Genomic DNA, 18,473 nt, shown 5'->3' on the forward strand with positions numbered 1-18,473 from the left:
ATGGCTATTGGATTGCCATTGGACTCTTTTCTTAAACTATTTAGCTAATTTATTTTTAACTTTTATTCAGGCAACACACACTAAAAATGCCTTTTCCTAGTATATAATCTTAAAGGATGCATATGACAATGTTTCTCAAATGATATGATTTTCCAATTTTTCAATGATTTTTCAATAATTCATGACGATTTTTACCTTTCCCTAATGATTATCTGAAATTTGGTTGCATTTGGAAAAGCCAATTTACTTCATAGGTAAGTCAACTGGTTATGACTGGGATAAAAAAAAAAATAATAAAGAACCTCTAGCAGAAAGACTGTCAAACATAATTTATGCTAAATATTAAATTAAAGCTAAATCACATGGGTAAACTTTAATTCTTCAGAAATTTTTCTTGTTCAAGTCCTTGAACAAAACTGTTCCCACAAAAAGCTTACAGTACTAAAGACACTAAAATCAAAACATTACTCACTTCATGGATCATCAAATATCTATTATTTCAAACTTATGAAGTTGTTTCAAGTTTTATGAAGTTTTTTGGCAGTGCTGCCACACCGAAGCATGAAAATAAGTTAGCAAAGATAACTAGTTAAATTTTATTCAAGTCCTTGAACAAAACTGTTCCCACAAAAAGCTTACAGCACCAGGTACACTAAAATTAAACATTATTCACTCCATGGATCATCAAATATCTATTGTTTCAAATTTTTGAAGTTGTTTCATGTTTTATGAAGTTTTTTGGCAGTGCTGACACACTGATGCATGAAAATAAATTAGCAAAATAGTTAAATTGGACAATGCTTTTCATCCACAAGAATTCAAACATTACCAGTCTGTTGATTCCAAAAACTAAATTATTCCCTTTTTAACCTAATATATATAACAAATATCTTCAGCTTCGTTCAGTCATTTTAATCTACTTTTTTCGTCTTTGTTATTATTATTTTTTTAATCACAATAATGCTGAATTTACCCCTTTCACAGAAGCAATTTATGTTTTAATTTAAGAAGATTCAATAAATGAGCAATCCAGATCCCTCCTAACATTGATAGAATATTTTGCTCCATAGAATCAGAAGACCATAAATGGATAATCCCATAAACAACAGATGGAAAAATTAAAGGTGCGGTGACAGAGAAGGGGTCAAGTCATGAAAATAAAACCTCACAAAATATATATGGCTGTGCTATATACCACAAATGACCCAATAGGAACTTTTCATTCATATTTAAGTTTGAAGATTAAACAATGATGCTTAGCAAATTTCATATTTAAAAATATTAACAGGCCTAATATATACTTACAGTAGGGAGTTTTGTTGCTGTTTCTGGCCCTTTACTAGTCTTCTTCCTCTTCTTCCCCACACGTGTTGGAATAGGAGGCTCATATTTCCTCTTTTTGTCTTTGTCCTCTTTAGCAGGTTTATCTCCTGCTCCCCCACCAGCACCAGACTGATTTTGACCCTGAAAATATAAAACTAACCATTCACTGAGGCCAATGATGTGGAAATAGGGAAATACAACGAAGGGAATCAGAAGCTGCCCAGAGGCCTCTTGGGTCACAAGAGGTCTTCCATGTACTTTTTTTCCAAAGGATCTCCATCACATTCTCAACGAATCGATTTGTTTTATTGAAAGATCTTCAAGGGTTTATAAGAAATGGTTTACTTTTGGGTAGAATAAGGTGATGTTTTTGCTCAAGTCCATTAATACTTGCTGAATCTTAGCTTCAATAAAAAATAACTTCAAGGCACATGAAATGGAAGAAATTTGGCAATAGTTTCTACCAATAAGAATCTAATCTTTAGCTACAGCAGCATGTCTAGAACATAATACAAAAATTTATTTTCTTACATAATCTTAAATAAGGGAAATTTCCAACTAAACAATTTTACTGAAGTCATTTCTTCACTTTCTTCAGACTAGTTTCAGGTAAATAATTGTGGTGTTTCAAATATAGTTTTGAAGTTGAAAATACAGCCTACAATCTGGTATGGCTTAGGTGCATCTGTTTCATCGCCATTGTCTTATCAATTGATGAGTTGATTGTGATTTTCATACCTTTGATATGTCTTAACCATCTAAGTTGTTGCAGCTTTATTCTGTTGAAAAAGGAATATTTAACCTTGGCACTCTTGAGAAGCTTGATATTGGACATACTATTATAGTAAGTGATACCAGCAATTTGCTGTAGTGAAATTATTTTGAAAGCAGCAAGGTAGTACTGGCCACCTGGTTTAAGACTCCAAGATTCACAGACATAGGTCTTTCAAGATTCACAGGTCTAGTTCCTCCATTTGGGCATTGTTGTAAAATTAGAGTTTATGAGTCTAAAGCATATCTTAATGTCTTTTAAGCAGGAAGCTCAGAGCTGAGTAAGCTACCGAGGTAGGTAAGTTACTTCGCCAACCTTATTTTACAACCTCTAGACTTGAGGCTAGAATTTACTTAGAAACTGGGTTTTTAGAAACACCACATAGAACTTGTTTTCAAGGTCTTGATGCAGGTAGTCAACCCAAATCTGAACTAAAAATCACTATGTCAAAAATCCTAACAATAGAATGCAAAGACTCAATATTCAGATCTTTCTAATGTCCTCACATACTGAAGATCACTGAAAAAGGAGCTTTATTACAAAATCATTTACATCACAGCATAGCTTTTGAAAGGTTGTGAAAAGGTTTTTGAAAGGTTAGGACCAAATTAAACATATTATTTTGTTTTTTGATGAATTTCTGGGCTAAATTTTTTAAGGCTACGTTAGTCTCTAGAACATAGGTTAGACAAGAATATACATGAATCCATTGATTATTTTGCAGCTGTTTTTCATTTCGCTTCTAAACAGAAAACCATAAGTCAGTGCCACCCATTCTCTGGTTTTACTCATAATTAAACAGAAACTGAAATGGTACAGAATAACAAATAAACGAAACTTAAAACAAAATTGTGATCATACTATCAGTTATTGTAATTGCAAAAGAGCAGGGGGTTTGCTTCCTATATTTTTAAAATGCCTCTGGGGGGAGGGGGTATTTTCATTTTAAAAAATGACAAATTTATCCCCCTTAGATTATGAAATATGCCCCCCCCCCCGAACCTTCCATGAAGTGACACCACTGCATGCTTGGAAAAGAAAGGAATCATAATGGTTACTAATATGTCAAATAGTATCCATTCCTATCAAGCACACAATTGGATTAGTTGAAATGCAGACTTTTTCAACAAAGATAATTGATTCAATTAGTATGAGCAATGCTTCTTGAAGAATATTGTTTTTAACAAAAGTATTGCCAAAAAATCTGTAATTGTTGATTTTTTTTTTCTTTAATATTAAAGGGTATACCTTCAAGCGCAATTGTTCTGATTCCACAAATAATGTAGCTAAAAAAGTTTCTGAAAATTTGGAACATGTAGAAAGGAATGGAACATGTAGAAAATTTGGAACATGTAGAAAGGAATGGAACATGTAGAAAATTTGGAACATGTAGAAAGGAATGGAACATGTAGAAAATTTGGAACATGTAGAAAGGAATGGAACATGTAGAAAATTTGGAACATGTAGAAAGGAATGGAACATGTAGAAAATTTGGAACATGTAGAAAGGAATGGAACATGTAGAAAATTTGGAACATGTAGAATTTGAAAATAAACTTGTAGTGATAGTGCTACAATCTTCACAAGAAATTTAGAAAATTGATGCCACATATGAGACCCCCTTGTGAAAAGAGTGAACTAATGATTTTTATTGCAGTTTCTTTCATTTCTAGCAAAATATAAATCATAGTTCAAACGTAATTTTAAAATGTGCATAACAATAGAAGGAAACGCAATGAACTGATTAATACAAACATACTGAATAGTATAATGTATAAATTTCAATGCTTTGGTGTTTTCTCTTACTTTTGTATATATCCCAGGGTTGGACCATCAGGGGGAGGGGGATATTGTCAAAAAATACAACTCTTACATTTAAAAGAGCACAAAATAAGGAATCAGATGGTATTACTCTTCCTGTTTTATAGTGTCTCCTTTCAAAGAGCTGCTCTCTACCATTGTTACTAGTACTACGCAAATTTTATCAACATATTTCCTTTGGAAGTGGTCATAGACTACAACTTAACCCTGTACTTTGTTACCCTTTAAACAAGATTAGTAGGCTAAAAAAAGGTGTAGGGTAACAAATATAACCCCCTATCTCTTTTCATATGCTTAGAGTATAGGAAGATCAAAAAAGCTGAAATCACTTCTACTACAGTTATGATTTGACTGTGGTGACCTTATCAATACATAGTAGTACAAAGAATACATATTTTGATCTTCACATATTCACATAGCTTCAATTGCAGCGTTGGAATAAACCAACACTACAGAGCACATATGCATTATTCCAGCAGTTGAAACAAGCCAATCTTGTTTTTTTTTTTTCTTTTCCTTTTTTCTAGCATCCTGATTTCAGCTTATTCCTAGAAAGTTATAAGGGTCTAACCACTGCAGTTTTTATCAAAACTGTAGAACTTAGGCCGGATTGATGAATATGACTATACAATTTGGGAAGCTTTGTAGAAGTCTTGCCTGGGGAAAAAAACCTATTGTTTCAACCCATTTCTGTTCATGATTTCAGCTGAGTTTATCATTCGGTTTTTTTGCACTTGGGATTGCGGTAGAAAAATGGTATCAGTTGTTCCTCTTAAACTTTAAGTTATCTCATTGCAAAATAAACTAGAGTTTATCCTTTGCTCCGTTCTAAGCAATGACATTAGAAACTTGGCCTTTGGCAAAAAGTCAACTTTTGAACTAAGACAGATAAATTTTTTTCAACGGCAGTTGATAGCTCTTGATGAGCTGATCAAAGTATATATCATCCATTTTTTGGTAGAAAAATTCCCTCACGAGATATATAAGTTTGAAAGTTTAAAGGGGTTGACAGCTTCAGTAGTAAGGTACACACTGAAACCAAAAATAACCCAATACAGAGATGGTATCAGATGTGCCTTTTAAACTTTAAAAGTTCTCTCATTGCTAAAGAAATTAGAGTTTATCCTTTGCTCCTTTCTAAGTGATGATGTTAGAAACTTGGCCTACAGTAAAAAAAAGTCAACTTTTGAACTAAGTCAGATAGATTTTAATTTCAACGGCAGTCAATAGCTCTTGTTGAGCTGATCAAAGTATATGTCATCCATTTTTTGGTTGAAAAATTCCTTCATGAGATACACCAGTTTGAAAATTTAAAGGAGTTGACAACTTCAGTAGTAAGGTACACACTGAAACCAAACATAGGCCAATCCCAATTTTGAAACATACAGCAGAGTTTCGAGCAACAGTCAGCTGTTAGCTCATAATCATTTTCGGCAATGAAGGGTTCATAACTTTTGCTAGTTTGTGTACCTATTATTTGTTTCTGGTGTATTTGATGGTAAGACCAATTTGGTTCCAGTGGTAAGACATGTAGGGGTCTTGTAAGTAATAATCGGGTGTTAGGCTACAATCATCTTCAGCGATGAGGGGTTTGCAACTTTCGCTAGTTGCAATTAGGTGTTTGCAAATTTGGGAGTTGGTGTACCTAGTATTTATTTCAAGATCCTTACAGCTTAACAACTTCAGCATTTAATCAGAGCAAGGAAACAAAACCAAAGTGTTGCTCTTGCAACACTTTACTTGGTGAAGCCAAACAAAGGTTGCCACAACACCTCACATTGCCCATGCAATGTAGATCTAGTTTCAATCTATAGCTTACTTCATCAGTTTCAAATAATTGCCAAGAAAACATATCTTTTCTAGTTATTTAAGCTCTTTGGGCACCTGAATAAATTTCTCTTTTTGTCTGCCTCTAAAGTTTTTTTTTTCTTTTAATCCTAACATAAGCAGCTTTTTTCGAATGATACCTCAGGCCACAGCTTTCCCCAATGCTGACTAGATCAGCTTGTAGAAGCCATCACGGAAATATGGTAGACTGTTCATGCTATAATGATAGGATTTTTGAAATCAGAAGGACATCTGTATTGAAGGCAGATGCATTTTGCACTTCCAAAGATAATTTCTAATGCTCTTGGATGATCATCAGTATCCATCAAGCCGTTTTTCTACTCAAAATAAAGAAGTAGGAAGAAAAAACAGTCAACAGTTATGTTTTTCAAGGCCAAAAAAATACTTTGTCAGGTTGAGACAACACTTTTCTAGTGTTTCTGAACTTACTATTAGGGTAAAAAAAAAGTTCTTATTATGTTTGAGATAGATGATTTCACATCTTCTTCATTTCACAATCAGTGTGTCATAAGCTGAAAGACTTATTTGTTAATTTTCCAAATATAAGCAACAGTGCTTCCAAGACTTCTCTTGGCTCATTTGTAGATGCATCTTTATTTCTTAAAGAAATTTGCACATACTTGTGGTTAGAAATCCTCCCTACACCCGAACCATTTTTGGATCACTCCCCTCTGAACAATAATGACCAGATAATTTACTTCTTTATTATTTTTGCCCTCTACCCAACCAACCCACAAATATCTTAGGATATGTCTCTTAAGGGCTGAATGTTTTCATATAGGCCTACATAATGAATGGGACAAAAAACATTTCTCCACCTCCAGCGCAAAGACAGCCTTGTGTGATTTTATATGCTATACTATGTACAAGAATGAAGCCATATTATAATACTATATTTGGACTTCACCATACTATGTTCAACATAACCTTTTCCTGCAGAAAGCAAAAATGGTGTAGCCTGTGCCATTTTTACAATTCAGTATATGTGGCCTCCAAAAACAAATTTTTTAAGATCTGAGATCCTGAGTGCACTTCTTAAGTGTCACTTAAGAAGTATCTTGGAACCATGGTAACCTGCTTGTTAGCAGATTACCAAGCAAGCAGAAATAACGCACAATACATATTGCAGAAAGTAATGCGTCATCTCAAAGTAAGGCTTTGGTAGCCTTTTGCTAGTAGTGAAGAACTCCTCTTCATTGGCAGGCTATTGTCAAAACTTCTGCTTGCTATTTACAGTAACTTGGAAGTCTGCAAATCATTCAACCTTGTTAACTAACACCTGTGGTGTGCTAGTTCTGCCTCAAGGCCATTCCTAGATGTTTCAGTCTTAGTCCATGCATATTCAAATTGCCATTTATACTGCTTTCCAAAGTTTCGTCAATACAACAAAAAGAGGCATGACATCCATACATTACAGTGAGAAATGGGAAAAAAAATTGTTCCACTAATTTCAGTACTGGGCATAACTCATTTCTTCAGACTCTAGAGGCATTTGTGTTGGCTAAATAGTATGCAGCACAGAAATTGTTTTTAGGCAAACATTAAGTTGACCAATGCTTGAGCTGATCAGAAATTGCCATATAAATTTTCTGTCAATCAAAAAAAGAGAAAAAAGGCTTTGTGAGTCTACTACTCCCCCAAGCCACTCAGCATGTCCCAGGTGGCAATAGGGAACACCCTAAAGACATGTAGCATACTTCAATAGGAGGCATGGACCAAGGGGAACCTTGGCCCTGGGGGTCCATAATAGAAACTGGGGCACCCTTGCCTGGGGCCATAAATACAGGTGGAGGATGAAGAAGGTCCCTCAAATATACACTTGACAGGGCCCACCAGGAGGTCCATGCATCCCATGAGTTACAAACCTTCTCCCAGTAGTGGGCTAAATTGCATGATGATTCAGAACACCATTGTGGGAGGACAAGGACTGCAGTAAGGAATATTAGTAAAAAAGCTTTATGTCCAATAGAGAGGAGAAGAGGCTTGTACAAGAATTATCTGAGTGATATATCATATGAAAACAAAAGGAATGTAAATATAGAGGAGAAAGCATTAAAATATGAACTAAGGAAGTTTGAAGTAGAGGTTGTGGAAAAAATTGGAAGATCTGGAAGATGCAGCTAGATGGCATGATAGTCTAGTAAAAATATGGTTTGACCTCAAACAAATTGCTATACAAATTATTCTTTCACTAGCCAAATAAAATATATATGCTGATTCTGAATCCAAAAATTTCAATGCTCTAGCTCTTTCACAAATTTAAGCTTTTTGAGGTTGAGGCAAAAAATGTTGATTGAGTAAATACCAGCAAATGTGATTAGATATGTCATTTCAATGCTCTTTTTTGCTGATGAAACTAAATGTTTAAAGTAGAAAAAATCGTTTGGGGGTTAAAGCTTTGACAGAGAGTAAGGTTGGGGGGGGGAGGTACTAGGGAAATTGTGAAAAAAGTGGTCAACCTCAAATAAATTGCTATAGAAGCGATTCTTTCACTATTTGACTAAAAAATATGTGCTGATTCCAAATCCAAAAGGTTTGCCATTTTAACTCTTTCACAAATTTGAGTTTTTTTAGGTTGAGGTTAAGGGTGCATTTTTTTAATGTAAAGAATGCTGTCCTGAAACGACAATTCTGAATTTAGGAAGTGGTTTAGGGATTTGATTTAACATCCCTAATACATCAGAACATTCATATCAGTTCCCTAATTCAGGCAGCTCTATTCCCTCTTCCCCACTTTGCAGTATTGTAATTTATAAAATGAAACAATTGACCATTGCCTATTTGAATGTAATATGCTGATGTCTGCACAGTATATCCTACAATGTAAACTGTTAAAGTGCTTCAAATACCACAAAATCTCATGATCAGCTAAGAGTCTATCTGACTATATCTGCACACAGAGCTCAGAACTCAGTGTTTATCCTCTTAAATAACTCCTAGAATCAAAGATTTATTGAAAGAAATCAGAGCAGATTTGCAGATTTGAGTAGAATATTGAGCCATATCAATGTTTTTTTTTTCAAAATTTATTTTGCCTACATAACAGGTCTATACCTATTGAAATTTTGACAAAACAATATTTAACCTCAATTTCTAGTTACTAGTTGCTTTTTCTCTGCCTTTAGTTCTGAAAATGCAATTCCTGTTATTTGAGTAGAATTTTGAGCAATATCAATTTTTTTTTCAAAAATTTAGGAAATGTACTTGCATATCTTTAAAACCTTATAAAATGAAATTGAGCATAGTTATGAAGCTGAAAACAATTGTGTTGTATTTCAATTAAGCAGAAGATCTATTTTGCAAGGTTTCACTTTTATAACACACATATTTTTAAAGGTCATCAAAGGTCAGGGCCCTCTAGAGGGAGAAGGAGTGGAGGTAGTTACTTCAAAATACCTTCCTGGGACATACTTTAGTCTGTAGATTCAGCCCTGAAAGTTTCATTTTCCTAACCTAAACCCTTTCTGAGATAGCAAGAAGTCAATTAACTAGAATTTTACCATATTTTTAATTTATTACCTTAATTACCATAATTCACACTTCAGAGCAATAAGGTCCAATGGATCTGTTTTGCTCTGTGAGTGATGATGACTGACATCTGTTACTGATCTGGATCTTGCCAGCAGTATTTCCAGTTCCTGCATGACCACTCACTATCCAGTGACTTCTTGAAAGTTATAGGTAAGGTTGCTGACACTGTAGACTTGGAATTCCAGTTGCTGACAATTCTTTTGGAGAAGAAGTTGTGATGCATTCTAGTGTTCACATGGCATTTAGGAAGTTTCTTTGAATGGCCTCTTGAATAGGATTGGTAGGACATAATCAGGTTGAGGAGACTAGATGTGACATTAGAGAGTTTATGGGTAAGCAGCATGCCACCTTGTCTGCAGTGGTACACCAGAGTAGGTAACTTGAGTTTTTTTAGCCTTTCATCATAGGGGAGGTCTTTCAGCCCATTTATAACCTTGGTAGCATGCCTCTGCATGCCCTCAAGAAGTCTTGTGTCACCTTTATATTTGGGAGCAGTTATGCAGTTTCCAAAGTCAAGGTTTGGTCTTATGATGACCTTATAAATGTGGATAATTTATTGGGGAAAATTTGACAAAGAAGGCTGAACTGTTGTTGCTACCTTCACATTATATCATATTGTGATTAAGTAGGGATGGTCCAAAAATCTGTCTCCATTTTTGCAGAATGCTAAAGAAAAGGTGGTCTTTCCTAAAAAGAGGTCTTTTAACATATAGAAGGGCTTCATGCAAAATATATTAACTATGACTATTCTACATGTTATAAAGAAAGAATTGTTTTCTTAAGATAGGAAATATGTAATTTAGGCTAGGCCTATATATTTGCACATTATAGTGCAAATATATATAAGGAGGAAGGAGGTAAAATAAAGTACAGTAAAATTCTTGTTTAGTGACTTCTTGCTATCTTGGAAAGGGGTTAGGTTAGGAAAATGAAACACTTTATCCTGTAAACCCATCCCCAAAAGTTAATTTTCCTAACCTAACCCCTTTTCCAGACAGCAAGAAGTCACTAAACTAGAATTTTACCTAAAGCACAGCATGGTTGAATGCAGTGTGTCAACTATGGTTATTCTGCATATTATAAAGTAGACTTTTTCAAACATGTTTCCTTCTCTCAAGTTAGTTCTCTAGGCAAATAGCAAAAGGTCTTCACTGGTATATTAACATTAATCCATGGTCAGTAGTTCAAACTGCTCCATAATTTATCTAATGAAAGGGCAGATATCCTACAATAAGCTAATTTGACCATACCTTCTTGGGATATATTTTGGACATTAGATTTATTCCTGAATGTCTTATTTATCTTGATTCAATTTCTATCTAAATTTTCGATGTTACACTAGCCTACACTTAAACATTTAGTTTTCAATCTAACCAAGACTGCATTTATTGGCTTACTTTTGCAGCAAAGGAGGTTGTTTCAAAATCCAGACAACAACCAAACAATAACAATTATGTTGTAAAGCCTAAACAGTGGATGAAACAAATATGAGGATGGAAACTTTAAGAAACTCAGACTTTAACAAACCATTATTGAGAAATGACAAGCAGAATCTTTAGACCGTTTTCGTTGTGAAGTAAATGCGTCGCTTCAAATACCACCTAAAATCAAAGAGAAAGAGACAGCACTAAAACAACAAATGAGCCAAAAAAATCATAAGGATTGCCATTCTCTCAAAGAAATTTTCCTTTTCCTAGAACACTTCGATCCGGCTTTTATCTTCTTCCTTTTACGTTTTGGGTCAATTTTGTTGTATGAAATCAATTTGTCTCATTTGCCTTGATTTAATTAGAATTGATTTTTTAAAAAAATGGGGTAAAAGTTTGTAAGGTTCATTCAAACAAAATATTGGGTAATTCAATCGATATTGGTAAAAAATGATAAAGAATCTTAAACGTTTGAGTTTGCATCTGTGCCTGTTTTATGACTTTGTGTTGACTTGGGAAATCTCTTCAATGTAGTTTCTAATACTATTGCTGCTACTACTAACAAATCAGAAATGAACCCAGCTAGGCCCGCTCCTCCAAAAACCCTTTTCATTTTAAGCTTTCCCCTTTTGCACCTCCCAGGAAGTTCCACTGTACTATAAATTTGTTCTTATGACTTCTTCCCACCCCGTTCGGAGACATCTTGCTCCTCCATTCCCCTATATGGATAAAAGAGACAGACAATCATCTGCAGTCTTTCACCTCTTATACGCAAAACTTGTTTTAGTCATTTGATCCTCACTCTCGTTGGGTAGAATAGCTTTTTTCGCGTAGCTGACGCTTTGAAATGAGGTCAGTCAAACGTGAGCCCAGAAATTTCGTAAGACTATTCCTCTGGAAAGCATTTAAAAATCGCTTTCCCTCTTCCAAGGTGCTCAGGTTTTAGAACCATATTTGACCGCTGTCATCACCCTCGCTTCCAGTATTCTAATCTGGTTTGCAGGCATATCTTCCTATTATTTCCAACTTTTATCAACCTAAAAACACACTCTGAGCCTTAGCAATTCTTTTTTGTACATCTTCACTGCATCCACCATCCTTACTAATAAAACCAGCCAGGTATGAGACACTATTCACTTGATCGATCTTCTTGTTACACAAGATCACCTTCATATATTGCTAGCCTAAGTGAATTAGTCTTCTCAATTTCAATTTTCAAACCTATTTTTGTACACTGGAACCTTAAAATCTCCAAAAAGTCATTTATTTTTCTAACATCTTTTATTTAGAACGCTTAAATTATCTGCACAATCTAAGTAAAAGAAAGTTTTACCTTCCCATTTATTCTCACTTCTCCTATAGCCTTTGCCATGTTCCATAGGGGAAAGTCCATTGAAATTACTTATGATACATAAATGCGATTTAATACTAAATTAACCAATTGTCATCAATTTTTCAGTAAATTAATTGATTTTAATACTCCTTACCATTACACAAAAGTTATCGTGATGGGTGAAGTGTAAATCGGGCCAATACAAACCGAAACTCTAAGAAACGGAATTTTGATAACAAGATACATAAAAAGCATTGACTTATTAAGTTGATTAAATAAAAAAACTAGTTTTTTTTAACTGAAAGTAAGGAGCGACATTAAAAGTTAAAACGAACAGAAATTACTCCGTATATGAAATGGGTTGTCTTCTCCGCAATCCCTCGCTCTTTACGCTAAAGCTTTTAATTGTTTTAAAATGTAGAATTGGGACAAACAGTCAAACTTTGGCGTAAAGAGCGAGGGATTGCGGAGAAGACAACCCATTTCATATACGGAGTAATTTCTGTTCGTTTTAAATTTTAATGTCGCTCCTTACTTTCAGTTAAAAAAACTAGTTTTTTATTTAATTTCTAAACGTTTTTGAATTAATGCATGTTTGATTTTGGCTCTCCGCACATAAATTATTAAAATGAAATTTGTATATTAATTCTTTTTTTGGCTAAATGGCTTTCTCTCAGTTTTGATCAGACGATTTTGAGAAATAAGGGGTAGGGAAGGAGGCCTAGTTGCCCTCCAGTTTTTCGGCTACTTAAAAGGGCAACTAGAACTTTTAATTTTTAACGAACGATTTTATTAGTAAAAAAATGCGTAACTTAAGAATTAACTTTAACAAACTTTTATTTTCTTATGTTTTTATTATGTATACGAAGAGGTTTGTACCCTCGTTAATACCTCACTCTTTACACCAAATCGTAAGTTTTGTCCCAATTCTTTAAGAATGACCTCTGAATCAGAAAGGCCGTAGAATAAATAGTTGAAATTACTAAAAATACTTTAGCATAAACAGCGAGGTATTTACCTCCTCCTAAATACCTCGCTCTTTATGCTAAAGTATTTTTAGAAGCCCTCATATGCGTAATAATCTCTTTTAATTTTCAGTTTCAATGCTAATCCTTACTTTCAATTGAAAAAACGTTTTCATGTTCATTTTTTCATTGTTTTTTTATAGTAATGCTAGAAAATCCTACGCCCTTTTGATTGAATTTTTCTTCCCCCATGACATTTTCCTCCAAAGAAAGGTCCTCCCACGTAGCCCATCCCCTCAACCCCACCCCAAACCAAAAAAATCCCCCCTGAAAACGTCTGTACACTTCCCAATAACCATTACTGTATGTAAACACTGGTCAAAGTTTTTAACTTGCAGTCCCTCCCCCAGGGATTTCGGGGTAGTAGGTCATTCCTAAAGACATATTTATTATGGTTTTTGACTATGCGGAACAAAATAGCAATCTCAAAATTTTGATCCGTTGACTTTGGGAAAAAAATGAGCGTGGGAGAGGGCCTAGGTGCCTTCCAATTTTTTTGGTCACTTAAAAAGGGCACTAGAACTTTTCATTTCCGTTAGAATGAGCCCTCTTGCGACAATCTAGGACCACTTGGTCGATACGATGACCCCTGGGAAAAAGAAAGAAAAAAAAACCAAACAAACAAATAAACACGCACCCGTGATTTGTCTTTTAGCAAAAAATACGAAATTCCACATTTTTGTAGATAGGAGCTTGAAATTTTTGCTATAGGGTTCTCTGATACGCCGAATGCGATAGTGTGATTGTCGTTAAGATTCTGTGACTTTTAGGGGGTGTTTCTGCCTGTTTTCCAAAATAATGCAAATTTTCTCAGGCTCGTAACAAAGACTAAATTTGATGAAACTTATATATTTAGAATCAGCATGAAAATTTGATTCTTTTGATGTATCTTTTAGCATCAAAATTCCGTTCTTTAGAGTTTCGTTTACTATTGAGCCGGGTCGCTCCTTACTACAGTTCGTTACCACGAACTGTTTGATAACAAATATACAAGACTCATTAAGTATAATGTTACCGATTAAAAGCTACGAGCCCGAGAAAATTTGCCAGGTTGTCACAAAAAAGGGGAGGGATCCCCCCAAAGTTTAAAGTATCCTATTGAAAATTGCACCATCAGATTCGATGCATCGAAGAACCCTGATTTAGAAACATCAAGCTCCGATCTGCAAAACCCTCGAATTTTGTATATTTTTATTTTGCCAGAAGAAAGGTCACAGTCGTGTTTATTGTTATTTTATTGTCAAGCTTTCTCACTACCTACCCCATTTTACATCTGGACATGGTCTGGAGAATTACCCCAGAGAAATTGTCAGAGGAGTAGGGATTCTATGGGAGATTTTTACATGGGGTATTTTCCACGGGAAAATTCTCCTTGCGGGGATTACCATCAGGAGACATTCTCCAATGGGAAATTCCGCCAGGAGAAACTTTTCATTGGAGTGGATAATCTCTGGATGTAATTTTCCACATGGTGGGGAGTGCATAAGTCATGATCTGAAAACGATTAGAAATTAAATAAAAAGCAGTTCGTTTTCCAAATGAAATTACCCTAGGAAAATTTTTTCACGCAGAATAATTTCTTCTGGGGGGTAGATATTACATGGGAGGAACTTTCCACCGAAAAATGTTTTAATAGAGGGGGTTTCCATGAAGTGGGAGGGGTATTTACTGGTATTGTTTAAAAAATAGTCATAAACTAAGTATAAAACATTTTTTTTCCTGCTGAAAGTAACGAGCAACAATAAGACTTTAAACAAAAAGAAATTATTCTCTACATGGGAGAGGCTTCTCCCTCCTCGATACCCAACTCTTTCTTCTAAAGTTCGATCTTTTGTCCCAATTCTTTAAGAGCAACTGGACCCAGGATTACAAAAAGCTTCCATTCATATTAAAGGTGAAGAAAGGTCACAGTCGTGTTTATTTTATTTTTTATTCTTTTTTTCGTTTTTTTGTTCATAGGTGATCGTATCGAACAAGTGGTCTCAGAAGATCAGGAGAGAAAGCTTATTTGAACGGAAATTATAAATTCTAGAGCCTTTTTCAAGTGACCGAAAAATTGGAGGGCGAATAGTTCCCTCCTACTCCCTTTTATCCCAAAAGTCGTCAAATCAAAATTTGTCCACAGTTTACATATAGTATTTGCCATTGAGAAGTACACAGGAGTTTTTCGGGAGGGGGGGCATTTCTTGGGATGTATTTTCTAAGGGAAAAATTTTCCATTGGGAGGAAAAGTTCCGGAGATGAACTTTCGGGGGGAAGTTTTACATGAGGGAGTTTGCCAGAATTCGTATACGAAATGCATTTTATTTGTCAAGCTTTCTCACTACCTACCCCATTTTACATGTGGACATGGTCTGGAGAATTTCCCCAGAGAAATTTTCAGAGGAGTAGGAATTCTATGGGAGATTTTTACATGGGGTATTTTCCACGAGAAAATTCTCCTTGCGGGAATTACCATCAGGAGACATTCTACAATGGGAAATTCCGCCAGGAGAAACTTTACATTGGAGTGGATAATCTCTGGATGTAATTTTCTACATGGTGGGGAGTGCATAAGTCATGATCTGAAAACGATTAGAAATCAAATAAAAAGCAGTTCGTTTTCCAAATGAAATTACCCTAGGAAGATTTTTTTCAGGCAGAATAATTTCCCCTTGGGGTAGATATTACATGGGAGGAACTTTCCACAGAAAATGTTTTACTAAAGGGGGGTTCCATGAAGGGGGAGGGGTATTTACTGGTATTATTTAAAAAATAGTCATAAATCAAATATAAAACATTTTTTTTCTTGCTGAAAGTAACGAGCAACAATAAAACTTTAAACAAACAGAAATTATTCTCTACATGGGAGAGGCTTCTCCCTCCTCGATACCCAACTCTTTATTCTAAAGTTCGATCTTTTGTCCCAATTCTTTAAGAACGACTGGACCCAGGATTACAAAAAGCTTCCCTTCATATTAAAGGTCCCAGATACTTCTTGCTGTCCGGTTCTAAGCAGGCTTAAGTGCTTTATGTAGACTTGAGAATATATGTTAGTCCTCGTCTTGCACTGGTTCGGGGACCATTACTTTTTCTGAGGCCAAAATATTTTGAGTGATTTAAAGAATACGAAAATAGTAACTTGAAATGTCAAAACGTTAAAAATTAACTATAGAATCGACATTTTGACTGACGAATTCCGACGCTTCAAGGTGGACTTTTTAGGAGTTTCAAAAACTCGTAGCCCTTGGAATGGCGAGACTGGTGGACAGCTAACCTAACTGACATATTGTTGTAAACCAAAAACTGTTAGGAATAATACAAGGTTCTAGGGTATACAAAAGTGCTGTTAGTGTTACTAAAAATAAGGATCACCATCTAGTAGCGAGCAGGGCTAATTTAAAGGTCAAATTTAGGAAGGGTAACTACCTCCTGGGAAGCTATGATGTTGGCAAACTCAAGGATGAGAACTTGAGAGAAATTTTCCAGGAACAGTTGAATACTAAACTGGAGAGTTTAAAACTTGACAGTTTAGAAGACGGATGTAATAATTTTTGAAAAAAACAACTTGTAAAGTTGCTGATCGTGTCTTAGGGAAGAAAAGTAGGAACGTAGCTAGGAATATTACTGAAAAAGCTTTACATTTAATAGAGAGGAGAAGGAGCTTGTACAAGAACTATCTGAGTTATAGATCATATGAAAACAAAATATATCTACCTCCTGGGAAGTTTAGATGCTGGTAGACCCTAGGATGAGAATTTGAGTAAAACTTCCCAGAAATAGTTGAATGCTAAACTGGAGAGTTTAAAATTTGACAATGTAGAAGATGGATGGAATGATTTTAGGAAAACAATTTGTGAAGTTGCTGAAGGTGTCTTAGGGAAGAAAGCCAGGAACACAGCTAGGAATATTAGTGAAAATGTTTTTTATTTGAGTAAAGAAAGTGGAGAAAGCATTAAAATATAAGCTAAGGAGGTTTCAAGTGGAGACGATGGATAAAATTGCCAATGATCTGGAAAATACATTCAGATGGCATAATAAGAAGATACTGTAAAAGTTAAAGAGAGATGGGTAGAATATAATGAGAATGTGCTCAACCGTGAAAGAGTTACGGGAAAAGATTTAGAGAAGAATGAAAAAGTTTGTGAAGCTTTGGATGTGAATAAAGATTTGTTTAGTGAGGAACAATTGCTGGCCGTACTAAAAGGATTACAAAATAATAAGGCCCCAGGAGCAGATAGTATGGCAAATGAGTTTCTTAAACCTGGTGGCTCTGAGGTCAGAAATAACCTACTTAAGATTATGAATATGATTCTTGAAAAGACGAAAGTACATAGCGATTATAGGAAAACTATAAATATGGTAAATGAGTTTCTTAAATTTTGTAGCTATGAGGTTAGAAATAAGCTACTGAAGATTTTGAACATGATTCTTGAGTAGGGGGAAGTATTTAGCGATTATAGGAAAACCCTAATCAAATCCCTCTAAGAAAGGTGATAAGAGTGTGTGTGGCAATTATAGAAGCATCAGCCTGGTTTCTGTAGGAAGAAAATCATTTAGTATGATGATACTTTTAAGTCTTAATGACGCTGTAGATAAAGTTTTAAGAGAAGAACAGTATTGTTTTAGGAGGGGCAAAGGACGTGTTGACGAAATTTTCACTCTTAGATGAATAATTGAGCATAATTGAATAATTAGATGAATAATTTTCATTCTTCAAATACCTTTGGTCCTCAGTTTTATAGATCATGAATAAGTGTTTGATTCAGCTGATAAAAAAGCTTTGACGAAGGTCCTTATCCTTGTATGCTATACTAGACAAACACATTAAAGTGATTAGTCTAATGCACGGAATAACATTGCTGCAGCAAATGAGAAAGCAAATGAGGTCAATTAATGCAGCAAATGAGTTTAGTTGCTGATTTCCCATTAAATCAGGTGTTAAGCAGGGTTGGTTCTATCACCATTTATATCGATCGTCTTAATAAAATTTGTATTAAGGAACACAGCAAAGGGAATGGGAGAACCCGGAATCAAATGGGAAATATAAAACTCTCCGGGACTTACTATGATGATAATTTAAGCATCCTAGATGACATTGCTAGCAAAATGAACAACCTTTTAGAGGTTCAAAGAGTTCTGTGTGCAAGAATATGTTTGAAAATTAATGTCGGAGAAGACCTAGTGGCTAAGGGTGGGAATAAGTGAGGATGGAAAGGTGATTTTGAGTAGCGAAAAGATCGATCAAAAGGACTGCTTCACTTACCCAGGTAGTATTATTATTAAAGACAATGGAGTAAAGGTGATTAAAATTGAATAACCAAGGCCCAGGGCGTTTTTCAAAGATGATAAAAGTTTAGAAGAATAGGAAGATAAGTCTGAGAACCATGATTAGAATATCAAAAGCTACAATAA

The sequence above is a fragment of the Artemia franciscana genome, chromosome 9, assembly GCF_032884065.1.
Source record: "Artemia franciscana chromosome 9, ASM3288406v1, whole genome shotgun sequence".
NCBI lineage: Eukaryota > Metazoa > Arthropoda > Branchiopoda > Anostraca > Artemiidae > Artemia > Artemia franciscana.